Genomic DNA, 25,122 nt, shown 5'->3' with positions numbered 1-25,122 from the left:
GTATATTACTTAACCTTCAAGTATTTGTGTCTTTCCAGATTTTTTCTTGTGTTTGACTTCCAGTTTCATAATGTTGGTCAGAAAAAATCTTTTTGAATTAGTTGAGACTTGTTAATATATGATCTATTTTGGAGAACATTTCATGTGCACCTGAAAAGACTGTGTAATCTACTGTTTTAGGATGGAATGTTCTAAATATATCTTCTAAATCCATCTGGTACAGTGTGTCATTCCAAGCCATTGTTTCCTTACTGATTTTCTGATTGGATGATCTGTCTATTGATATAAGTGGGGTGTTCAAGTTCTCTGTTACTGTATTACGATTGATCAGTTCATTTATGTTTGTTACTGTTTTATGTATTTAGATGCATAAGTATTTACAATTATATCTTCTCATTGAATTGTCCTGTTTATGATTATATAGTGTCCTTCATTGTCTCTTGTTAGTCTTTGTTTTATAGCATTTTTTTCAAGGATTTTTTCAATTATTTGACACAGAGAGAGAGAGAGAGAGAGAGCATGCACACAAGCAGGAATAGGCAAAGTGGCAGGCAGAGAGAGAGAGACAGACAGTCTCTCTGCTGAGCAGAGTGCAGGGCTCGATCCCAGGACTCTGGGATCATGACCTGAGCTGAAGGCAGCCACTTAACCGACGGAGTCATCCAGGCGCCCCTACAGTCTTTGTTTTAAAGTCTATTTTGTCTGACGTAAGTATTGCCACTCTAGCTTTCTTTTGAAATCCATTTGCATGATAGAAGTTTTCCATCCCTTCACTTTCAATTTGCAGGTGTCTTTAGGTCTAAAATTAGTTTCCTGTAGACAGCACAGAGATGGGTCTCATTTTTATATCCATTCTGTAACCCTAAGTGTTTTAATTGGGGCATTTAGTCCATTTAAATTCAAAGTATTTATTGATATGTACTTATTGCCATTTTACTACTTGTTTATATGTACTTATTGCCATTTTACTACTTGTTTTGTGGTTGTTTCTAAAGTTTTTCTTGATCCTTGTCTTTTTCTCTTTCATAGTTTGCTCATTTGTTTTAGTGATATATTTGGATTTTTTAAAAGTATTTTTATTTTTGCACATGCACAGATGCGTGTGCCCATGAGGAAGAGATGCACACTTGAACAGAGGGGAGGGGCAGAAAGAGAAGCAGGCTCCCTGATGAGCAGGGAGCCCCATGCAGGACTTGATCCCAGGAACCCTGGGATCATGACCTAAGCTGAAGGTAGATGGTTAACCAACTGAGCTACCCAGGCCCCTGGACTTCTTTGTCTTTATTCATAGCTCTGTATTGGAATTTTTGATGTGATTACCATTAGATTTGCATGTAACATCTTCTGCATAACAGTCTATATTAAGTTGATGGGGTTTTTTTGTTTCTTTTTTTTTAATTTATTTTTTATGTATTTTCAGCATAACAGTATTCATTGTTTTTGCACCACACCCAGTGCTCCATGCAATCCGTGCTCTAATACCCACCACCTGGTTCCCCCAACCTCCCACCCACCGCCCCTTCAAACCCCTCAGATTGTTTTTCAGAGTCCATAGTCTCTCATGGGTCACCTCCCCTTCCAATTTCCCCCAACTCCCTTCTCCTATCTCCCCATGTCCTCCATGCTATTTGTTATGCTCCACAAATAAGTGAAACCGTATGATAATTGACTCTCTCTGCTTGACTGATTTCACTCAGCATCATCTGAACTCATTCTTTAATCCTCTCCTCCCCACACTTTAGGTGTCATATTTTACATCCTTTTGTTTTGTGAGTTCCTTGGCTGATTGTTTTAAAAGAAATATTCATCTTTCTATTTTTGTGTTTCCCACTTTCATATTGTCACTTTTGGTCTTATCTTTGCACTCAAACAGTCCTCTTTAATAATTCTTGCAGGGCTGGTTAGTGGTCATGACGGCTTTAGTTTTTGTCTGAGAAACTCTTTATCTCTCTATTCTGAATGACAGCCTTCCTGGATATGATATTCTTGGGTGCAAGTTTTTTCTAAATGGCACTTCAAATACCATGCCATTCCCTTCTGGTTTGCAAAGTTTCTGCTGAAAAATCCACTAATAGCTTTATGGGGTTTCTCTTGTATGTAATTGTCTTTTTTTTGTCTTGCTGCTTTTAAATAGTTTTAACACTACATTTTGCCATTTTAATTACAATATATCTTAGTATGGATATGCATTTGTTGATTTTGCTTGGGAGGGGGGACTCTATGTCCCCTCATTCTGATTATTCATCTCCTTCCCCAGATCAGGGAAGTTTGGGGCTATTATTTCTTCAAATATGTTCTCTGCTCCTTTTTCTCACTATGAGTCTTATTATATTTGATGGAATCACTGAGTTCTCTAGGTCTAATCTCATTTTGCATAATTCTTTTTCTCTCTTTTGTTCAACTTGATTACTTTCCATTACTCTATCTTCTAGGTCATTAATTTGTTCTGCTTCTTCCAGGCTGCTGTTCATTACATCAGCATGTTTCTCATTTGATTTATTGAAACTTTCTCTCTGCTAGTAATATAGCAGATATCTCTGTATTAAAGGTCTGACTGATGTCTACCACTCTTCTCTCAAGTTTAGTGAGTATCTTTATGATCATTACTTTAAATTCTCCATCAGGCATGTTACCCCTATGTTTCACTTAAAAACTGACTGTGGCATTGTTCTGTTCCTTCATTTAAGGCAAAATCCCTTGGTGTTCTTTTCTCTAAGGCTCTGTGTGTTAGGAAAGTCAGCTATATGTCCTGTTCTTAAGTATAATGGCCTTATGAAGAAGAGGTCCTATAGTGCCCTGCTGTGTAGTGTCTCCTCTTTCCCAGGGCCTAGCACTTCTGGGAATGTCTGCAATGAGTGCTGCCTGTACTCTGCTGTTGTGTCCTGGCCACTTTATCCTTCAGGCCAGTCGTCTGGAAAGCCTCTCTTTGCCTGTTGTGGGCCATGTTTGGTCCCTGACCTAAGTGAGACAGGTTTTAACTAGATGTGCTCTGGTCTGCTTGTAAGATGAGACCTGTCACCACTGCCACCAGAAATGAGGCCCTGCAAAACTCCTAGGTTGGGAGATGAAGTGTTGGCAGGGTGTTAGGCTAATCTTCTTAGGGGTGCAGGAGGGCAGCACTGGGACTGAGGCAAGCATGACTAGGAAGGGTGGTTCCACCAGACATGGGGAATGTTGTTTGGTCTAAGGTAGGTAGTGAATGTTGGTGCTGTGCTGGTACCCACAGGTGGCCCTGTGCTTAGGTGAAGGGCAGAGGGGAGGGACATGGGGCCTGCCAGTTCCTTTGTTCTGGTCTCTCCACGAATGCTGCCTCTCTGGGACATGCTCGGAACTGAGCAAATAACCTCCCCACTGTGTGCCCCAGGAACTCTTCATATCACGGTTTCCACACTGTATGTTCATGGGAACATACCTGCCTTCTCTCCAAAAACACCCCCAGTACCATCTGGGTTTTTTTCCAAGGCAAGCCTGCTGATCTTAAAAATTCCTGAAGTCCTGATAGTTGCAAGAATTCATGAAATTCAATCCATCTTGCTTTCCAAGCCAACTGCTATGAGAATTTGTCTTCTCCGTGTGGAGTCCCTTGTCTGCTACATTATTTCTCACCCTTCTCTGGAATCACCTTCCTCCCCACTGCAGCAACCATGATCAATGTTACTCTCCCAAACTGTGTCTCCACATTTCGTACCTTCTTCAGTGTGGCCTCTTCTCTACCTTTAGTTGTGGCGTTTGTTCTGCCAGGCTTCAGGTTGATTTCTGGGGTATCTGGCATGATTTGATAGTTTTCCAGTTGTATTCATGGGACAAGGCAAGCCTAGGTCCTCCTACTCTGCTGCCATCTTCCCTTAACCCTTAAAGAATCTCTCTACCCTATGTGGGGCTCAAACACATAACCCCAAGACCAAGAGCCTCATGCTCTACTGACTGAGCTAGCCAGGCATCCCCTCTCTCAGTTATTCTTTTTAACACAAGATATAACAAACTGAGTTGATCAAGCCAAAATCTGGAGTTTCCTTAACTTTAAGTATTATCCAAACTAAGTCCTCAGTAGGTCTCCAGGAATCCTCAGAAGTTAATATAAAACCTATTTGGCCCTTAAACCACCTGCTGAGTAATTTTAATAGAGTTAGCTACCAAGGCATATTTGCTCTTTTCCTCCTGTCTTATACAACTGTGTTCAAAATGCAACTAATGAATCACTGAACACTTCATCAAACACTAATGATGTACTGCATGGTGGCTAACATAATAAAAAAAAATCCTTATCATATAAAACTATTTGAAATGCTCTATTAAGTGTCTATAGTATGGTAAAGCATCACAAGTAATTATTGTGCCAACGTAGTACCAAATTATATCAGCTGTCAGTTTTGTCCATTCAAAGGCTGTTTATAATTTCAGTAGGCTGTTACAGATGTAAATAGTATATTAAGTTTAAAATTTCTCAATCTGAAAATGGGCCTAACCAGATTTTAATCAATTATAAAATTAATATAATGTATCAACCTATTTTCAAATTTGGCATGGAGTAGGATATATCCCAGACTACTGACCAACATTACTTATTACTACTTTGCTTTGGATTGTAGGCTACCCAATTATTTTGGTGGGGGAGACACATAAATACTCAGTTTGCAGTCAAATGCTCTACCCCTGAGCTATACCCCCTGTACTCAGTTTGGCAACAGTTTGCTTCACACAGTTTCACTGTGGGATTTTACAACTCAATAGCATACAGGAGCATATCTTTAATAAGCCAATAAAGAAATAACATACTCTAAATCAACTGTTGACCAACAAAAGACAAAACTGCAAGATGCAAAATAAAATACATGCATTTAGTTGGAGTGTTAGGGATTGCAATCTGGGAGATACAGATTCAACCAAAATCAAAATTGTGCTCTGGAGGAGAGATAAAGGAAATTAGAGGTTTTTTCCCTTATGCTCAATTAACCAACATAGCTTCATTAGTTTTTGATGTAGTGTTAAATGATTCATTAGTTACATATAACACCAAATTAGAGCTTATAAAGAGGAAAGAGGGAATTTAAGTAAGTTATTTCAAATTAAATGTAATTGGTGCTGGTATAGCTACTATAACACTAATCTATATGTGATCAGTTGCTAGGACTAGTGTTAATTGGAAAATCCATTTATGTCCACTTTAACGTGCAGCGAATGATTTTTAGGTGAGTTCCAGAACTCCGGGAATTTGAGGCAGAATATGTACATGAGCCCCACTTCCTCAGTATCCTCTGAGCTCCATTTTAAATAACCCTCTTAGCAATGCTTTATTTGAGTCTCTCCATTATCATTACTCCCTTTTGACTGAGATATTTGCATACAGAAAGCATCAGTGATCAACCTTTGGTTTTGTAATCTCATTGCAATGCTGAAATGGCCAACAACCTGCTCCAGGTCCACCAAGTACCTAAGTGGACAGTCTCATGGTTAGCCAATATTTATCATGTTTAACAGGCTTGCTGTGCAAGAGTCTTAAGGCCACATTTGGGAAACAAGGAGGTTTAAGGAAGTGGACCTTAGACTATGTCAGTTGAAGTTTCACTTTTTGGTTGTCAGTGGGTAAGTTTGATGAATATTTTTAAGTCTTTAAGCAACTAGTAGCAAAATAATAAATACAACTTAAAACAATAATAATATAATTTGTATACTCAAAATGCGAGAGTCCTGAGTCCTGAGAGAAGCCAATTAAAAAGATGAGAATTTAAAAGCAAACCATTCTAGTACAAAGCTTGAATTTCTCTTTAAAGATTTAGCTAATTTAAGTAGTTTAGTGAGCTCCAATTTCACTTGTTGGGAAGTGTTTAAGTACAACATGAGGTTTTAGCTATGGCACAAACCCCTAGTTGGACTGCAAGTAAATAATCTGATGCTATTCTAGGGAATCTAAAGATTTTTCTTGAACCTTAATAGCTCAGGCCATCAAGCAAGTAATTTGACTAACTGTTCTGGTTAAATTTTGTAACATGTTACATTGGAGGGTACCAACCCCCAGCCAGGAAAATAAAACTTGGAAGAGATCATTACTGATCTCACCAGAAAAGCCCACAGACAGATCACATCCTTTGGAATGTACATAGCTATTAGCTTCACAAAGATTCTCAGGATAATTCTCTTATGAACAAGGCTCTTTTCTTGACAGGAGGTTAACTGGGCTCTAAGAATGCTGAGGGGGAAAGAAGGCAGCCCCAGAGGCCCTGACCAGTAATTCAGCGATCTAAACAATCAAATGCCTCAGGTGTGGTAACGTGTGCAAAGATGTATCTTTTAGGGGTACATAAAATGCCACATAATTTTTGGTTGTTTAAACGTTCATTTCGAGAAAAGAGAAGGAGGATAATATCTAGCCAAGGAACCAGAGGGCCTTGGGAGTCCAGTGGTTTGGTTAAACATAGTCCTCATAAAAGGGCAATCTTGAGTTGTCAAAGGATAGTACCAGAAGGCATGGTGCATAATGAGTCAGTACTTTCAAAAAGAGATATGTAACGAGTTTGGCCTAATGGAAACGGACAGTTGGAAAAAATTCTATTGGAACGGGTAAAAGATATACAATTTGTATAAAGGTAATTCTAGGAGAAGGAGGTTGTAGGTTTCGATATTTTGCTAATTAAAGTTCTGTTAACATAGGACGTGGTCTCTAATTTTTTCTAAGTTTTTATTTTAGTTCATTAGTTAACATGCTGTTATATTAGTTTCAGGTGTACATTATAGTAAGTCAGCAACTCCATACATCACCCAGTGCTTATCGTGACAAGTGCTTTACCCTGCAGTGTGACTGCAGGATCATAGGAAGTTCTATCTTTTTAACTTTCTGAGGAACCTTCAGACTGTACCAGTTTGCATTCGAGGTAGTCTCTAATTTAGGGGGAAATAAGCTTAAACCACGGAGGCTTTTCTTGAGGCAATATCTGACAGAATCAGTGTTAGAGGGGGCTGTTTTGCACTAATGGAAGTATTTAGCACCATGGTGAAGTTGCATATAAATAACATATGGGGTCATTATCAGTAAACTATCCTGTAGATATACAGTCAGAAAATTTTTTAGAAGTAGCAAGGGATTGAGACATCTAAATTATGGCACTGTTCTTCCAATTGAAAGCGGTAATGAGGGGGAATAGAAATATTAATAAACTCATAAGCCGAATATTGGTGCGATGACTCTTGAAAACATAATACTGGCCTGGTCCTGAGTCCTGGGAGAATAGTCTATACAGATGTCATCTGCTTTTTCTCCCTTTAAGGTCTCTTGTTGGTCTGGTAGTTCAGTTAGATGTTGGAGATTTTTTTTTAAATTTTTAATTTTTTATAAACATACATTTTTATCCCCAGGGGTACAGGCCTGTGAATCGCCAGGTTTACACACTTCACAGCACTCACCATAGCACATACCCTCCCCAATGTCCATAACCCCACCCCCCTTCTCCCAACCCCCCTCCCCCCAGGAACCCTCAGTTTGCTTTGTGAGAATAAGAGTCAGTTATGGTTTGTCTCCCTCCCAATCCCATCTTGTTTCATTTATTCTTCTTCTACCCCCTTAACCCCCCATGTTGCATCTCCACTTCCTCATATCAGGGAGATCATATGATAGTTGTCTATGTTGAAGATTTTTTAAAATAGGAAGCATAAACCCCTGAGTCTATGCCTTCTAATTTAGCAGCACAAGGATTTCAATAGTACCTGGTATTATTATGATCCTCCATACCCTCCTGGAAGGAATCTTGATGGAGGTGTCCTTTCCAATAAACCATGTCTCTGGGTTAAAGGCCATGATGTTTGAGGTGTTCATTTCCCTGCTAAAAAGGGCCTGAATTAGTTCCTTTATAGTGAGTCATCAACTTATCTTTCAGTAAGCTGAGTTCATATGTACCTTGATCTATTCTCATTGGTTTTCCAGTTATTTCAAAGAGTAAGAGCTTAGTCTCCCAGAAGGAATGGGTCAAAGATTCCATAGTGCCAGGGAAGAGCTCTTGGTCATGGCAAGAAGAAAAATTCCATAAATTTTCCAACTGGGTTTTTAAAATGTCATTGATACATTCTACAAGGCTAGATGATTGAGGATGATAGGCACAGTGGAAGTGTTATATCATTGGCCAAATGTGGCAAGTGACCGTATAATATCCAGTGAAATGGGTCCCTCAGTCACTATGAAGTTCTGAGGGCATTCCCCAATTTGGAATAATCTTTTCTTTTTTAAAAAATTTCTATTTATTTTTCTTTAAATTTCTTTTCAGTGTTCCAGAATTCACTGTTTATGCACTACACCCAGTGTTCCATGCAATAATACCTTAATACCCACCACCAGGCTCACCCAAACCCCCACCCCCCTCCCCTTGAAAACCCTCAGTGTGTTCAGAGTCCACAGTCTTTCATGATTCATCTTCCCTTCCAATTTCCCCCAACTCCCTTCTTATCTCCATCTCCCCATGTCCTCTGTGCTATTCCTTATACTCCACAAATAAGTGAAACCATATGATAATTGACTTTCTCTGCTTGACTTATTTCACTCAGCATAATCTCCTCCAGTCCCATCCATGTTGATACAAATGTTGGGTATTCTTCCTTTCTGAGGGAGGCATAATACTCCATAGTATATATGGGCCATATCTTCTTTATCCATTTGTCCATTGAAGGGCATCTTCGTTCTTTCCACAGTTTGGTGACTATGAAATAATCTTTTCTAATGAAATTTTTTTACTGCTAAGGCCATAGCTCTGTGGCAAGGAGAGGCTTCTCCCTAGGGAGAAAATAATATAAAGATGGTGACAGCTGGATAAAATCCAAATGCTATATCTCAAAGGGCCCAGAAGGGAAATTTTTCTTTTGAAGTATGAAGAGGTTTTCAAGGGTTATGTTTAAGGCAAATCTGACATTTTTCATAAATTTGAGGATATTTTTGGAGATGGTTTCCAAAAGTATTGTTTCCCTGTAGGACCATCTTGTCAGCATTCCAATGGGTAAGTTCATGAATACAATTAAAAATTTGTTCCTACAAACTGAGGGTTGTTGGAGGGAGGGGGGTTGGGAGAAGGGGGTGGGATTATGGACATTGGGGAGGGTATGTGCTTTAGTGAGTGCTGTGAAGTGTGTAAACCTGGTGATTCACAGACTTGTACCCCTGGGGATAAAAATATGTTTATAAAAAATAAAAAATTTAAAAAAAAATTGTTTCTATGAAGAAGATGTGATATATATATAGATATAGATACTTACATACATACATACACACACAATGGAATATGCAGCCATCAAAAGAAATGAAATCTTGTCATTTGCAATGACATGGATAGAACTAGAGGGTACTATGCTGAGTGAAATTAGTCAATCAGAGAAAGATAATTATCATATGATCTCCTGATATGAGGAATTTGAGAGGCAGGGTGGGGGGGTTCTGGGGGGTAAAGAGAGAAAAATGAAACAAGATGGGGTCAGGAGGGAGACAAACCGTGAGAGACTCTTAATCCCAGGAAACACACTGAGGGTTGCTGGCCTGGGTGGGGTGATAATTAGGGAGAGGGTTGTTGGATTATGGACATTGGGGAGGGTATGTGCTATGGTGAGTGCTGTGAAATGTGTAAGCCTGATAATTCACAGACCTGTACCCCTGGGGCAAATAATATATTATATGTTAATAAAAATAACTTACAAAAAAGAAAATTGTTTCTGGACATAAACAGAGAGGACTGGTCTGTCATTTGACATATACCAAAGATTTCATTGACAGTCAAATTGGCAGCCTTGATCAGACCAAGTTTCTTTTAATCTTTAAGATTTTTGGTAAAGTCAGAAGGTACAAGTGGGGATTCAAAAAGTGGTTTATAATTTTTAAAAGCAGCCTCTTTGGCAGCTGCATCAGCCGAATGATTCCCTTTGTTTCCTTGGTGTTGGCCATTGAATGGCCAGGATTTTGATAATGGCTAAAGACTTACACCTTGGAACTATCAGATGCTATACAAGGACCTAAGGACTATTTTCAATCTGTTGTCCAATAGAGGTTCAAACCCTCTTTGTTACCAGAACATATCAAAATCATGTGCTATACCAACAACACAGCAACTTCTGGTGTAAATATTAATGGTTCGTCCTTCTGCCAAAATCAGGCTCTGATTAAGGCAAACAATTCTGCTTCTTGAGCTAAGAGGGCTGCAGTGATTGGTCCTGCTTCAGTGTTTTCTGTTAAGGAGACAACCACATAGCCAGCTTGATAGTTTTTTGTTTTATCTTTAAGATACGAACCACTGGTAGACCAGACTAAGTTTGCATTGTGAAGTGCTATGAGAAGTCTGTTAGATACAGTCATGAGTTTCATCAGAGGGTAAAGGCAGTAGAGTAGCAGAATTTAAGAAATTACGGCATGTGACAGTAACACTTGGGGGTGAGAGAGAGGAAGACCATAAAAATTTGATCTGCTAGAGGATAAAGATTGAGTATGATGAATCGTGAGAACTGGGGCTTTCAGTATAGCTCTATGGCATGACAGTCCATGCATACTATTGTCCCCCCCAGATGAAGGCAGATAAGAACCGACTTTCAGGATCAACAGGTAGGTTAAAGAAGGCATTGCAAAGGTCTATAATAGTAGAGGTACTGCTATTAGGGAAATGGATATGAACAAGTGTGAAGGCTGGATCCTATAGGGTGCTGAGGAATATTAATATTGATCGCCTGAGGTCCTGTGCAAACTTCCATCCTCTCCCATGTGGTTTACAGACAGGGAAGAAAGGGGTGTTACAGAAACTAGTACAGGGAACAATGAAATCTTTTTGTAAATAATCCTTAATGGTAGGTTAAACTGATTGGTGCTGGTATAGCCACAGTTACACTAATCTATTTGGGATGGTTTACTAGAGCTCGTATTAGATGGCAAGTCCATTTACTTCCATTTAAACATGCAGCAGATATCTTGATTTTAGCTGAGAAATTTAGACAAAAGATGAACAGTCCCACTTCCTCCATGTCCCCCCGGCTCCATTTCAAATGACCCTCTTAGTTCCATGTTCTCTCCACTATCACAACGATAGATTAATCACACTTGTTCCAGGCAAGGGAAGGTGAAAGGGATAAAGTCCAAATTTACTTAAGGTGTACCTTTTGTTTAAAAAAAAAAAAAAAACACAAAATTCTAGTGTATTAATGTGAAGATGTGTTTGGCTTATTAATGATTTATGAATCGAGCAACCCCCTATCCAGCAAGTAGAGAGATGCTCCCAGGAGTTATACAAAATGGAAGGTTTTTATAGGAAGAACGGGTGGGGCAAGGAACTTAATAGAAGAAAGAATTGTTCAGGGGCACCTGGGTGGCTCAGTCGTTAAGTGTCTGCCCTTGGCTCAGGTCATGATCCTAAGGTCCGGGGATTGAGCCCCGCGTCAGGCTCTCTGCTCAGTGGGAAGCTGCTTCTCCCTCTCCCACTCCCCCTGCTTGTGTTCCCCTTCTCACTGTGTCTCTCTCTGTCAAATAAATAAAATCTTAAAAAAAAATTGTTTCAGTCCAGGATATCCTTTTTGTTTGTTGGTTTTTAGGGGTGAAGGGATGAAAAGATTTTTTTTTTTAAATCATGAAGATTACCTCACTATTGCTGATCAGTAAATTTCGGATTGACTTTTGAAAGGTCACTTCGGTGGAGTAGGTTGAAACGGTAATTAAGTCTTGTTTTGTTGGTGTGAGGAACAAAGGACTCCATTTTGGACTTATTTAACATTTATAGGAGTTGGTACCCAGAAGGGACCATTTAGCCAACCTGGAGCTGAAGTCCAGCTGTTAGTGCAAAAGTCTCGTGTTGGCTAGAGCTGTTGCTAGGGAACAAGGGCAGATGATCTTTGCAGGGACCCTGCATGGCTTTCGCCATTGCCTGTAAGGAGACATCTTAACCTTGGTAGGAGCCGACTGCCTCTAGGTCTTTAAGTGTCATTTTAGATTAGCAAAGTGTAGTCTTGCCCAAACCAAACACTCTCAGGATTAGTCCTCATAAACTCTCAGTATTTATAACCTAATGTCCCCTAGTCATACTTGTTTTGCTTTTTCATATGTTTTTATTGACAAGCCTATGGCCAGGACCCCCAGTCACTGAGCTATTAAGTTCTCATGGATGAGAACAGATGAAATGATGATATCCTGACACAATGTACTTCATTCTTTGTTTTTTAAAGATTTTATTTATTTGATAGAGATCACAAGTAGGCAGAGAGCCCAATGTAGGGCTCAATCCCAGGACCCTGGGATCATGACCTGAGCCGAAGGCAGAGGTTTTAACCCACTGAGCCACCCAGGTGCCCCAATGTACTTCATTCTTACATCAAAACAACTTCCAGAAAATTTTTTTTTAATCTTTGTTATAAATGGATTTGAAATCACATCAAATTAATACACACCAAAGATAAAAGCAGAAGGAATCTGGACTCTCCTGCCAGGAGGGGCCAGGCAGACTGGCCAGGGCATCTTTGATTCCTGGTAAACCCAGGCCCTGAACAGGAAACCAACCTAATAAATGGACTGACTGTTACCAATTTAAAAACTACTGGCTCCTCTGAAAGATTTACAAGGGGATGGGCTTTCTTCACCCTGAAGACTGTGCTTGTGGCTAGGAACCAGGCCTGTAGGACCTCAGCCTCCCAAGGCCAGCTTTTTTCCCACCTCCTATTAATCTGTTCAGTGTTAATTTAATTCTCAGGTCAGCTAGAAGAACCTTGAAGGATAAATTAAAATTCTCCCTGCCCAACCCATGACAAGGTATGTCCTGAGTACGCACATACAGTTCAGTTCAGGGTACACAGGGAACTTGAACAGGGCAGGGTCCTGACAGGCCAGGTCATTGAAAAGGGCTGTTGGAGGTTCAGTTCCAAGGCCTAACCTACATAACTGTGTATATTCTCCCTGAAGGCAGACCTGTAGGAAACTGGACTACACTGTCAGGATGAGGCCTGGAAGACTGACAGGCTATCCTCCAAAAAAGAGAGAACTGGGAGGCTTGATTATGGATCCTATTCTGGCAAGATAGTCTAGTTTCCTCCAGCATGACTTCAGGGGAAATACGTACTTTTGTTTACACTGGGGCTTGGAAGGAGGCAGATGCCACGGACCCCCAAGAGCTCACTCTTGAGACCTGGATTCTCTCAACACAGTCCAGTTCCAGGTCATTTGCGTCTCTGACCTGTGTGGTGAGAGCACGGCCAGTGTTCACCCCAACAGCCAGGTGTGGGTGGCCAGGGCCCTCCAGAGCTGTGGAGCTAGGGCTGATCCCCAGGCACCTACACAGCCTCCAGGGTGAAGGAATCCCACCCCTGAAAATCTGAGGCAGCAGCTTCTAAATGGTGACAGAGCCCATTTGGCCTGGCTGCCTGACGGAGTACTAGGTTTATCGGTATAGGGGATCAGGGCCACCCAGAATGTTCTGCATATTAATTATTTTGAATTAAAGTTACTTAAGAAATGTCCCGTGCAGGAAGAACACAGTGACCTTCCTTTGTTTCCAGAAAACCGTCAATAAATCTCCCATGTGAAAGTCACCCTCTTGTACCAAGAAACAGACATCCCTAGAGTCAGAGACAAGGGATCCCAAACGGAAGAAACCAATAGTAACAAAACCTTGTTACTTTTACAAACTTACTATCCCAGGCCAAATTCTGTACTAACAGGAGCCCCATAAAGAAAAGCTGCATGCTTCAGTCTTGTCTTTGGGTCTTGATTTTAATATTGGGTTTTGTGCAAACAAACTTTTTTTTTTTCTCCTGTTAATCTGCCCATGTTAATTTAATTCTCAGGGCAGCTAGAAGGGCCTTGAAGGCTACAAGAAAGTTTTTCCTGCCCCACAGATGACATCATCTGCAGGATAAACTCTAGCTGGACACTGCTGCAGCTGAGAAATCCTGAGACATCTGACACGCCCATCAACCCCTAGTACTCTGCCTGTAGGGTCTAACATATGTGAGAATGGTGAGAAATCTTTATTTGTAACTTGGATTAGCAGGAGAAAATATTTGTGGAACTAGTTTCTTGAGCTTCGGGACTCTGGAAAATTTGGCAGAATACTCTTGGTTTGACCGTTTCATTTCCTTCCAGAGATGGTCACTGTTTACCTTTCTCTCTCTCTCTGGCATTTGTCATAAAAAGGAATTACCATAGGACATAATGCAATCTTAAGCCTGCTGTTCAAGCGAGCCTCACAGACTGGTGATTTCACAGTTCTCCTCAGACTGTCATCTACTTGAACAAACTTTGCTATAGGTCCCCTGTATAAAATCCAAATAAAGTTTTGTTTGTCTTAGTCTATGTTCTAAGAGCTTGGCTTTATAATCAGTGAGAATATCCTCTCTGGTCTCGGCCACCCAGGTAAGTATACCCTCTTCAGCAAAATAGAGTGGGGTTCCAAGATCCACAGGTACAAGTAGCTTTCTCCTTGTCCAGCCATGGCAGATCTCAGGGACGGGTGTCATAACAAAAGTCCCTTATGGGCAGTGAACTTTCATCCTAAACATCTTTGCTCATTAGTACTGGAAAAGTTCCATTCTGCCTGATGACACAGATTAGCAGGTCTAGGACTGGAGGCATCTCCTGTTTTTATGGGAGACCAGACTTCTTTTCACTATACCATCCTTACCACCGGTGAAACAAAGGCTTTTGCTTTCTTAGACTATAACTGGGAGTACACTTTTGGATCATGGGGAGCTACATCATCCATGCCCTCTCTAGGGATGCTTCTTGTGTTCATGGTCTAAACATGGAAAGTTGTCTCCAGTCTTCCCATAAAATGGCTTATTGGTTTGAGTCACTATTAAGAAGATCCTTATCATCAGTGGCCAGATAATGGATCCTTGAAGTTGGCTATGTTTGAAAGAAAAAAATTTCTTGCACAGGTTTGTTTCATTAGTATAACAGCTAGCCTCAGGGACTCTCTTTGACAAGATGAGAGAACAGACACTAGACTTTAGACAAAAATTAATGTCCACATCCAAGCTAAATTCTCCTTATCAAAATCTGGCCCCATCTGCCTAACTTCCTTTTCCCTACAAGATTTATAGAAAGCACTCTTTTTTGGTTCAAAGTATACAGTTCACAAATATAAATTCATTTCCTAGCTTTCAGCATTTAACACAAGCTCTTAAAACTAGCATTAAGGTTCACTTTACTTAATTGGACTTTATAATCAGGCTCCGCCAGCTTTAGGCATTCTTTTTCTTTTTTTTTTTAAGATTTTATTTATTTATTTGAAAGCGAGAATGAAAGGGAAGAAGGTCAGAAGGAGAAGCGGATTCCAGGGTCATGACCTGAACAAAAGGCAGTGGCTTAACCAACTGAGCCACCCAGGTGCCCAGCTTTAGGCATTCTTATACAATGTCCTTTGAGATATATTCTAGACCCCCACCACCAGAAACAAAAAAAAACAAAAGAAAAAAACCTGTTTCTTGAACAGCAACATAATCTTTTAAGTTACAAAGCCCTTTTATCTCCCCTTTCACAAGATCCTACCAAATTTAGAGAGGAATTAGAAAGATTAGTAACCATTTACAACACCCCTCTCACAGGAAAAACAGATGACCAAATTTTCTCCTAGGCGCTCCTACAAATGATCGGCTGACATTCAGGGACTAACAGAAGCCAGCGCTGAATCATGAACTCAGAATCACTTACTCAGAACGCCTTTGTTAAAATGCTTAATCAAGTTCTATCAGGGACTTTCTTAAAGTCTTTTAATTTAAAAAGCAGTTCGGCCCCTTAATATTCAGGCTGTAACTCAGCTCTGGGGAATTAAAAATAATAATTGACTTGCAAATGTCTACAAAGCCAGAAATGCAACTTTACAAACAAATTAAAGCCCATCTACCTTTACCAATGCCTAATTCTCACTTTTTCCTCTCAAAATGCTTACAGATAGTACAAAAGATCAGAATATTTGCCTTTTTAAAAGTATAGGACCATTCTGATTCAGTAACAATTACCCCAAAAGTCTTAGAGATAAAAACTTATATTCTTTCTCTGTCCCTCAAAAGCTATGAAGCATATTGTCTTTGAAGTGTAAACATAGCCTACAATCACCAAAGACTGAAGGAAAAAAGGAGGGAAGAGGCTTTTTTAAGATACAAACTATTAAAAGGGCCCTTATGTCCAAACTCTAGCACAGCCTCCTTACAATTATTTCCAAGGACCAATAGAAATTCTTCTCTAACCCACCCCTCAAAACTGGAAGCAGGTGGTGTGGGATGTTGGGAGAACCAGATGGTGGGTATTAGAGAGGGCACGGATTGCATGGAGCACTGGGTATGGTGCAAAAACAATGAATACTGTTATGCTGAAAAGAAATTTTTAAAAAAGAAAAAAAGAAATTATTCTCTAAAGGGGTGCCTGGGTGGCTCAGTGGGTTAAAGCTTCTGCCTTCGGCTCAGGTCATGACTCCAAGGTCCTGGGATCCAGCCCTGGATCCAGCCCCACCTCGAGCCCCTCATCCGGCTCTCTGCTCGGCAGGGAGCCTGCTTCCCTTCCTCTCTCTGCCTGCCTTTCTGGCTACTTGTGATCTCTTTCTGTCAAATAAATAAGTAAATCTTTTTAAAAAAATCCTCTCTAAAAATAGTAAAAGGCTTTAGCTAAGTAAGTAAACTTAATTTCTTCAAACTATTATGTATGAACTAGTGAGTTTTATATTGTTTTAAAACAGAAGCTATAAGAACTTTGTATTTATCTATATGTATATAAGGGTATATAGAGATATACTATTTTTCTACCTCTGGATGGTACTGTCAGAATTAATTTGTAAAAGAGCTCTTTCATTGGTTCAAAGAAAATTAAGAGCTTATAAAAATTAAATGTTCATAAAATTCTAAATTAAATAGAAACTTAATCCAAATGAACTTCAGTTTCATGTGATCTGGGAAAATATTCAACATTAAAGCTATTTTAAGGTTGTTGGTTCAATACACATGCCTTTATAGTTATCAGCAATAAAAACTTTTATCCTACCTATTCTGAAAGTAAAATATGTTCATGTTATATCTAGATTTCAAAATTTTCAACGACAAAAAAACTAACTTACGACAACATGGATGGAACTAGAGCGTATCATGCTTAGCAAAATAAGTCAAGCAGAGAAAGACAACTATCATATGATCTCCCTGATATGAGGAAGTGGTGATGCAACTTGGGGGCTTAAGTGGGTAGGAGAAGAATAAATGAAACAAGATGGGATTGGGAGGGAGACAAACCATAAGTGACTCTTAATCTCACAAAACAAACTGAGGGTTGCTGGGGGGAGGGGTTTGGGAGAAGGGGGTGGGATTATGGACATTGGGGAGGGTATGTGCTTTGCTGAGTGCTATGAAGTGTGTAAACCTGGTGATTCACAGACCTGTACCCCTGGGGATAAAAACATATGTTTATAAAAAATAAAAAATTAAAAAAAAAATTTAAAAAAAAGAACTAACTTAGGAGAATGACTGGGTTTGTCTGATACGATGGAGTTTTTCTGGATAATCTAAACATAACTGTTAAGAAGTAAATTGAATAGGTATAAATAAAAGTGTTTTAGGTAAACAATTTTAAAGATTTATTTACTTTTAGAAAGATAGAGTGAATGAGATTAAGTGGAGCGAGAGGGAGGGAGAACTCAAGCAGTTTCCACACTGAGAGCTCAGAGCGTTGCAGGACTCCATCTCACAACCATGAGATCACGACCTGAGCCAAAACCAAGACTTGGATTCTTAACCAATTAAACCACCTAGCTGCCCCCTGCAAACTTTTTTGCTCATCTAAAACTTTAAAGTTTTGCTAGGTTAAGTGATGAGTTGTTAAATACATTGAATATCTATGTTTCCAAATAAGATAAACCTATGTCTAGAAATTAATGTTTCATTATTTTTTTTTCTCCATGTCAAAGGAGTTTGTGAGCCCAATAGTTTATGGTCCTTCTCCACTTTGATAGCATCAACAAGATCAAGGTTCAGATGCCTTTACCAGCCTACCATCTCAGTGAGCCCCAGGACCCTAGCTGTTACCAGCCCTAGCCATGCCACCAGGGAAGCCCAGCACAGTGCATACCAAGACACCTGGATCAGAGCTAACCACAGCTCCTGCCATCACACTAAAGTGACATAGGCACACAGCACCCAATAACACTCCAGGCAGCCACTAGGGCACTGCTAGTGCAGAGTTCTCTGGGACCTCCTGGATCATGCCTGCTTCAGCTCCAGCCACCCCACTGGGATGTCCCCATGCAGACTGCCCTGGGTTGTGCTGGCCCATGTTAGCTTTGGCTCCAGTCACCCTGCCAACATAGACCCTGCACTGAGAATGCAGTGGCACCTCAGCCCATGTCCATTTCATATAGCTGTCCTGCCAGGGTGCCTACTGTGTGGAACAACCCAGAATCCTTCAGCCCATACCTACTTCAACTATCTTGCCAGGGAGTCCTCTGCAGGAGAGCATAGAGACCACCCTGGCATTCACCCACCTCATTGTCAGCTCTGCCAGGACACCCTCTACACAGAGAGCCTTGGAACCACCCTAGAACACACCTCCTTCAGCTCCAGCCATCCTCCCAGGGAAGCGCCAGTATGGAGTGCCCCCTGAACTCCAGCTCGTGTCAACCACAGCTTCAGCCAGCCAAAGTCACCAGACATACAAAGTCTTCACAGGGGGCAACCATAAACAAGACTATTTCTTCAAGTTTAGGAAGAGTAGTTGTTCCACCTAATTCACAGAAACAAAGTCAAGTAAAATGGGGAGACACAACAAGCATATCTCTCAACAAAAAGAACTAAATAAAACATAATATAATAAAGATGTTCACTGGATGGCAGAGAAGAGTGGAAGAACTTCAACAAAAAGATAGAAAATATTAAAAAAAACCAATAAGAGATAAAGAATACAACAACTGAAATGAAAAATGCAATAGAGGGAATCAAGGATAGATTAGCAGATGCAAAAGAACAGATCAAATCTGGAAGACCGGGTAATGGAAAGCATCCAAGCTGAACAGTGAAGCAAACAAACAAAAAATTTTAAATGAGGGATATCTTGGGCAATATCAAGTGAAAAAAAATATTTACATTATTAGGGTCCCAGAAGGAGAAGAGAGACAAAAAACATATTTGAAGAAATAGCTGAAAACCTTCCTAACCTGGGAAAGGAAACAGACATACTGTCAGGGAGCACAGAGAGCTCCAAGAAAGATGACCCAAAGAGGTCCAAACTATGACATATAATAATTAAAATATCAAAGGTTAAAGATAAAGAACATTTTAAAAGCAATAAGACAGGGGCACCTGGCTGGCTCAGTGGGTTAAAATCTCTGCCTTCGGCTCGGGTCATGAGCTCAGGGTCCTGGGATCGAGCCCCACATCAGGCTCTCTGCTCAGAGGGGAGCCTGCTTCCCCCTTTCTCTCTGCCTGCCTCTCTGCTTACTAGTGATCTCTCTCTGTGTCAAATAAATAACAATCTTAAAAAAAAAAAGCAATAAGATAGAAGTAAAAATTACATATAAGGGAAAACTCATACGGATATCACCTCATTTTAAAGCAGAAATTTGGCAGGCCAGAGGGAAGCAGTAAGAAATATTTAAGGAACTGAAAGGGGAACAAAAAACAACCAAGAACACTCTACATGGGAAGGTTATCTTTCATAACGAAAAGAGAGATAAAGAGTTTCCCAGATAAACAATAGTTAAAGGAGTTCATCACCACAAAACTGGCCTTACAATAAATGTACCTCTTTAATGGAGCGCCTGGGTGGCTCAGTGGGTTAGAGCCTCTGCCTTCGGCTCAGGTCATGATCTCAGGGTTCTGGGATCAAGTCCCACATTGGGCTCTCTGCTCAGCGGGGAGCCTGCTTCCCCCTCTCTCTCTGCCTGCCTCTGCCTACTTATGATCTCAGTCAAATAAATAAATAAAATCTTAAAAAAAAGTACTTCTTTAAGTGGAAATTAAAGGCCATAATTAGAAGAAAACTATGAATAAAAAATATAAAATAGGTAAAATGTAGAGGAAGAAAGTTCTTTTAGAATGTATTCAAACTTAAGTAACTGTCAACTTAATACAGATTCCTATATACTTAAGATGTTATATATAAACCTCCTCATAACCACAAATCTATAACTTATAATAGATACACACACAAAGAAATAAAGCCAAGGATAACATTACAGAAAGTCATCAATCATAGGGGAAGAAATGAACAGAGAAGAACTACAATAACAAGTAGAAAACGATGAACAAAATATCAACAAATACATACCTATCAATAATTATGTTAAGTATAAATGATTTAAGTGCTCCTATCAAAAAAACATACAATAGCAGAATGGATAAGGAAATAAGACCTATCTATATGTTGCCTACAAGAGACTCACTTCAGACCTAAAGACACATACAGAAAATGACAGAATGGAAAAAGATATTCCATGCAAATAGAGGCAGAAAAAACCAGCCAGGGTAGCCATACTTAGGACAAAGAGACTTAAAAAAAGACAAAGAAGTACATTATGTAATAATAAAAGGGTCAAGGCAACAAGAGTAGGCAACAGTTGTAAATATCTGTGAACCCAACATTGGAACATCTAAATACAGAAAGTAAACATTAATAGATATAAAGGGAGAAATTGACAGTAAAAGAATAGTAGGGGACTTTAACACCCCATATATACCAATGAATACATAGATTAGATCAGATGGACTTAACAGATATATACAAAACACTCTATCCAAGGGTGCCTGGGTGGCTCATGAGTTGAGCACCTGAGTCTTGGTTTTGGCTCAGGTCATGATCTCAGGGTCACAGGATTGAGTCTGATGGGGAGCTCTGTGCTTAGCATGGAGTCTGCTTGTCCCTCTCCATTCCCCTCCGCTCCTTCCCCTACTTGTACTCCCTCTTCCTCTCTCTCTAAAATAAGTTTAAAAATCTCTAAAAAAAAAAAAAAAAAAAAAAAAAAACACTCTATCCAAAAACAATAGAATACACATGCTTTTCAAGTGCATATGAACATTCTCCAGGATAGATCACATGTTAGACAACAAAACAAGTCTCAGTAAGTTAAAAAATATTGAAAGCATATCTTGCATCTTTTCCAAGGGCAACAATATGAACTAAAAATCAATAACAAGAAGAAAGATTGTTAAAAACACAAAACACCTGCAGGCTAAACAACATGATACTAAAGAGCCAATAGGTCAGTGAAGAAATCCAAGAGGGAATCAAAAAACACTGGAGAGAAATGAAAGGGAAAACACACAGTTGAAAATGTTTGGGACACAGCAAATGCAGTTCTAAGAAGGAAATTCATAGGATTACAGGCCTACCTCAAAAAAATAAAAATCTCAAACAATTTAACATTACATATAAGACCTAGAAAAATAATATCAGTAGAAATGAAATAGAAAATAAAATATACACATACACATACAATACAAAAAGATCAATGAAACCAAGAGCTGGTTCTTTGAAAAGTAAACAATTTTTTTGAAGAGATAAAACTGATAAACCTTTAGACAGACTCAGCAAGAAAGAGAACACAAAATCAGAAGCAAAAGTGAAGAACACCAGAAAAATACAAAGGATTATAAAATACTAAAAAATTATATGTTAATAAATTTGGCTAACTAGAATAAATAAATGGAAACATGAAATCTTCTAAAACTGTATCAAGACAAAATAGAAAATCTAAACAGACCAATTTCTAGTAACAAAATTGAATCAGTAATTGGGGCAACTGGGTGGCTCAGTGGGTTAAAGCCTCTGCCTTCGGCTCAGGTCATGATCCCAGGATTCTGGGATCGAGCCCCACATCAAGCTCTCTGTTCAGCAGGGAGCCTGCTCCCCACTCCCTGCCTACCTCTCTGCCTACTGTCAAATAAATAAATAAAATATTTTTTTAAAAATTGAGTCAGTAATCAAAAACTCCCAACAAACAGAAGTCCAGGACCATATGGACTCATAGGTAAAATCAATGAAGCATGTAAAGAAGAGTTAACATCTATTCTCCTCAAACTATTTGAAAAAATGTAAAAGGAAAGAAAGCTTCTGAATACATACTACAAGATCAGCATTACCCTCATACCAAAACCAGGCAAAGGCAGCATACAAAAAAAAAAAGAAAACTACAAGCCATTGTCCCTGATGAACATAGATGTGAAAAAATCCTCAACAAATTATCAGCAAACTGCATTCAACAATCCATTAAAAAGATCATTTACCATGACCTAGTGGGATTTATTCCAGGGATTCAAAGATGGTTCAATATCATAAATGATACATCACATCAACAAAACAGAGAATAAATCTCTTATGATCACCTCAGTAGATGCAAAAAAAGCAATAAACAAAATTCAACATGATTTCATGATAAAAACTCTCAAAGTGGGCTTAGAGGGAATAGACTTGCATGTAATAGAGGCCATATGTGAAAAAGCCACAGCTAATGTCATACTCAGTAGGATAAATTTTCATCTAAGATCAGGAACAAGATAAAGATGTCCATGCTCACCACTTTTATTGAACATAGTACTGGATGTCTAAGCCACAGTAATCAGATAAGAAAAAGCATCCAAACTGGTAAGAAAGAAGTCAAACTGTCACAATTTGCAGATGCCATACACTATACATAAAAAAATCCTGAAGACTCCACCAGAACCTATTAGAAGTAAAAATAAATTCAGTAAAGTTGCAGGATACAAAATGAATACACAGAAATTAGTTGTTTCTATACACTTATAGGAAGTAAAAGGAGAAACTAAGAAGACATTTCTATTTACAATTGCACCAAAAAGAAAATACCTAGGAATAAACATAACAAAGGAGGTGAAAGACTTGTACTCTGAAAACTACAAAGCATTGGTAAAAGAAATTGAAGATAAGACTAATGGAAAGATATTCCATACTCTTGGATTGGAAGAAATAACACTATCATAATGTCCATACTACCCAAAGTGGTCTACAGACTCCGTGTAAATCCTATCAAAATACTAACAGCATTTTTCACAGGACTAGAAAAAATACTAAGTTGTATATGGAGCCACAAAGATCCCAAATAGCCACAGCAATCTTGAGAAAAAAGTACTAAGTAGGAGGTATTAAAATCCCAGATTTCAAGATAAACTACAAAGCTGTAGTAGTCGAAGTAGTATTGAAACAAATATTGACACGTAGATCAATAGAACAGAGACCCCAGAAGTAAACCCATATTTACGTGGTGAATTAATCTACAACAGAGGAGGCAAGAATATACAATGGAGTAAGGACAGTTTCTTCAATATATGGTGCTGGGGAAAGTGGGGAACTACCTGCAAAAGAATGAAACCGGACCACTTTCTTACACCATACCCAAAAATTAACATAAAATGGATTAAAGACCTAAATGTGAGACCTGAAATCATAACTCCTAGAAGAAAACATGGGCAGTAATCTCCTTGACTTTGGCCTTGGCAACATTTTTCTAGATATATCTCCTGAGGCAAGGGCAAAAAAGCATAAACAAATGTATACCAAAACAAAAATCTTTTGCACAGCAAAAGAAAGCATCAACAAAATGAAAAAGCAGCCTACTGACTGGGAGAAGATGTTTGCAAATGATATATCTGATAAAAGTTAATATCTTGAAAATACATGAAGAACTTATATAACACCAATGAAGAAAAAAATCTGATTTTAAAATGGGCAGAGGACCCAAATAGCTGTTTTTCTGAAGATATAAAAAATATAAAGATGGCATACAGGCACATGAAAAGATGTTCAACATCACTAATCATCAGAGAAATGCAAATCAAAACCATATGAGCTATCACCTTCCACCAGAATGGCTAGAATAAAAAACAGAAAGTAAGTGTCATTGAAGATGTGGAGAAAAATTGGTACAGCCAATAATGATAAACAGTATGGACTTTCCTAAAAAATAGAAATACCCTATGATCTAGTAATTACTGGGTATTTACCCAAGGAATACAAAAACACTAATTTAAAAAGATATATGCACCGCTATGTTTATTGCAGCATTATTTGTAATAGCCAAGACTGGAAGCAGCCCTATTGTCTATGGATAGACCAACGGATAAAGAAGATGTGGCATATACATGCCCTGGGATATTACTCCCCATAAGAAACAATGAGATCTTGCCATTTGCAGCAACATGGATGGACCTAGAGGGTATTATGTTAAGGGAAGTAAATCAAAGAAGGACAAATACCATATGAAATTAAAAAAAAAAAAGAAGAAGAAACAAAAGCAGACACAGACCCATGAATACAAAGAACAAACTGATGGATGCCAGAGGAATTCTGGCTCGGGCAAAACCAGTGAAGGAGAGTGGGTAGTACAGGTTTCCAGTTATAAAATAAGTCATGGGAACGAAAAGTAGAGCACAGGGAATACAGTCAGTGGCAACAGTGTTGTGTGGTGACAGATGATGGCTACACTTGTGAGCACAACATACAGAGTTGCCCAACCATTATGTTGTGCATCTGAAACTAATGTAATATTGTATATTAGCTATACTTCAATTTTAAAAGGGGGCTAAGGCTTTTTACAATTTAACTTTCTGTATTTGCCTGCAAAGTCTTTAATTGCTACCATTTAAATGGATAACTAAATGCTGTTTTATAATGATCTGCGATGCTATTTGATTCAATGTCCAAACACTTGTTTTTTACAAAGTTCCCCAAGTCACATTTATTTATTTATTTATTTATTTATTTATTTATTTATTTGGATTTATTTATCTGTTTGAAAGAGAGAGGGACAAAGTGCACAGGCAGGCAGAGTGGCAGGCGGAGGGAGAAGCAGGCTCCCTGCTGAGCAAGGAGCCCAATGTGGGACTCAATCCCAGGACACTGGGATCATGACCTGAGTCAGCCACTTAATCAATTGAGCCACCCAGGTGTCCCCCAAGTCACATTTTAAAATGAAGTCTTTTGATCCTAAACTAAATTTGCCATTTCCAGAGGGTCCCTGGAAAATTTCCAAGACTGTCTTCATAAAAGAGAGATGTTAAATTTAGACATATTTGGTACATTGTCAAGTAAGAGATGCTACGCCTTCTTAGATTATGTTTGTATAATATATATTACGGTAAGTGGTCTAGAAATTATATGAAACTCTTAGAAATCTGCTATGTACTGGTATGTTATCAGTTGTG

General features: G+C 39.0%; 2 long non-coding RNA genes across 3 annotated transcripts in view; one reads left to right on the top strand and one right to left on the bottom strand.

The window, feature by feature from the left end:
* LOC131814662 (uncharacterized) overlaps positions 1 to 14,279 on the top strand; it is a 60,170-nt gene extending 45,891 nt beyond the window's left edge. Inside the window, exon 3 of the long non-coding RNA XR_009347414.1 lies at positions 13,777 to 14,279. This is a non-coding gene — a long non-coding RNA (uncharacterized LOC131814662). The remainder of the gene's footprint in view (positions 1 to 13,776) is intronic.
* Positions 1 to 25,122, bottom strand: part of LOC131814661 (uncharacterized) — a 99,754-nt gene that overhangs the window by 44,247 nt on the left and 30,385 nt on the right. For both annotated transcript variants that reach the window (XR_009347413.1, XR_009347412.1), the window contains exon 2: positions 7,699 to 7,814. This is a non-coding gene — a long non-coding RNA (uncharacterized LOC131814661). The remainder of the gene's footprint in view (positions 1 to 7,698; positions 7,815 to 25,122) is intronic.

The sequence above is a fragment of the Mustela lutreola genome, chromosome 14 (genome assembly GCF_030435805.1).
Source record: "Mustela lutreola isolate mMusLut2 chromosome 14, mMusLut2.pri, whole genome shotgun sequence".
Classification (NCBI taxonomy): domain Eukaryota; kingdom Metazoa; phylum Chordata; class Mammalia; order Carnivora; family Mustelidae; genus Mustela; species Mustela lutreola.
Note: the sequence above shows the minus strand (reverse complement) of the source record. Positions and strands in the feature narration are given on the sequence as shown.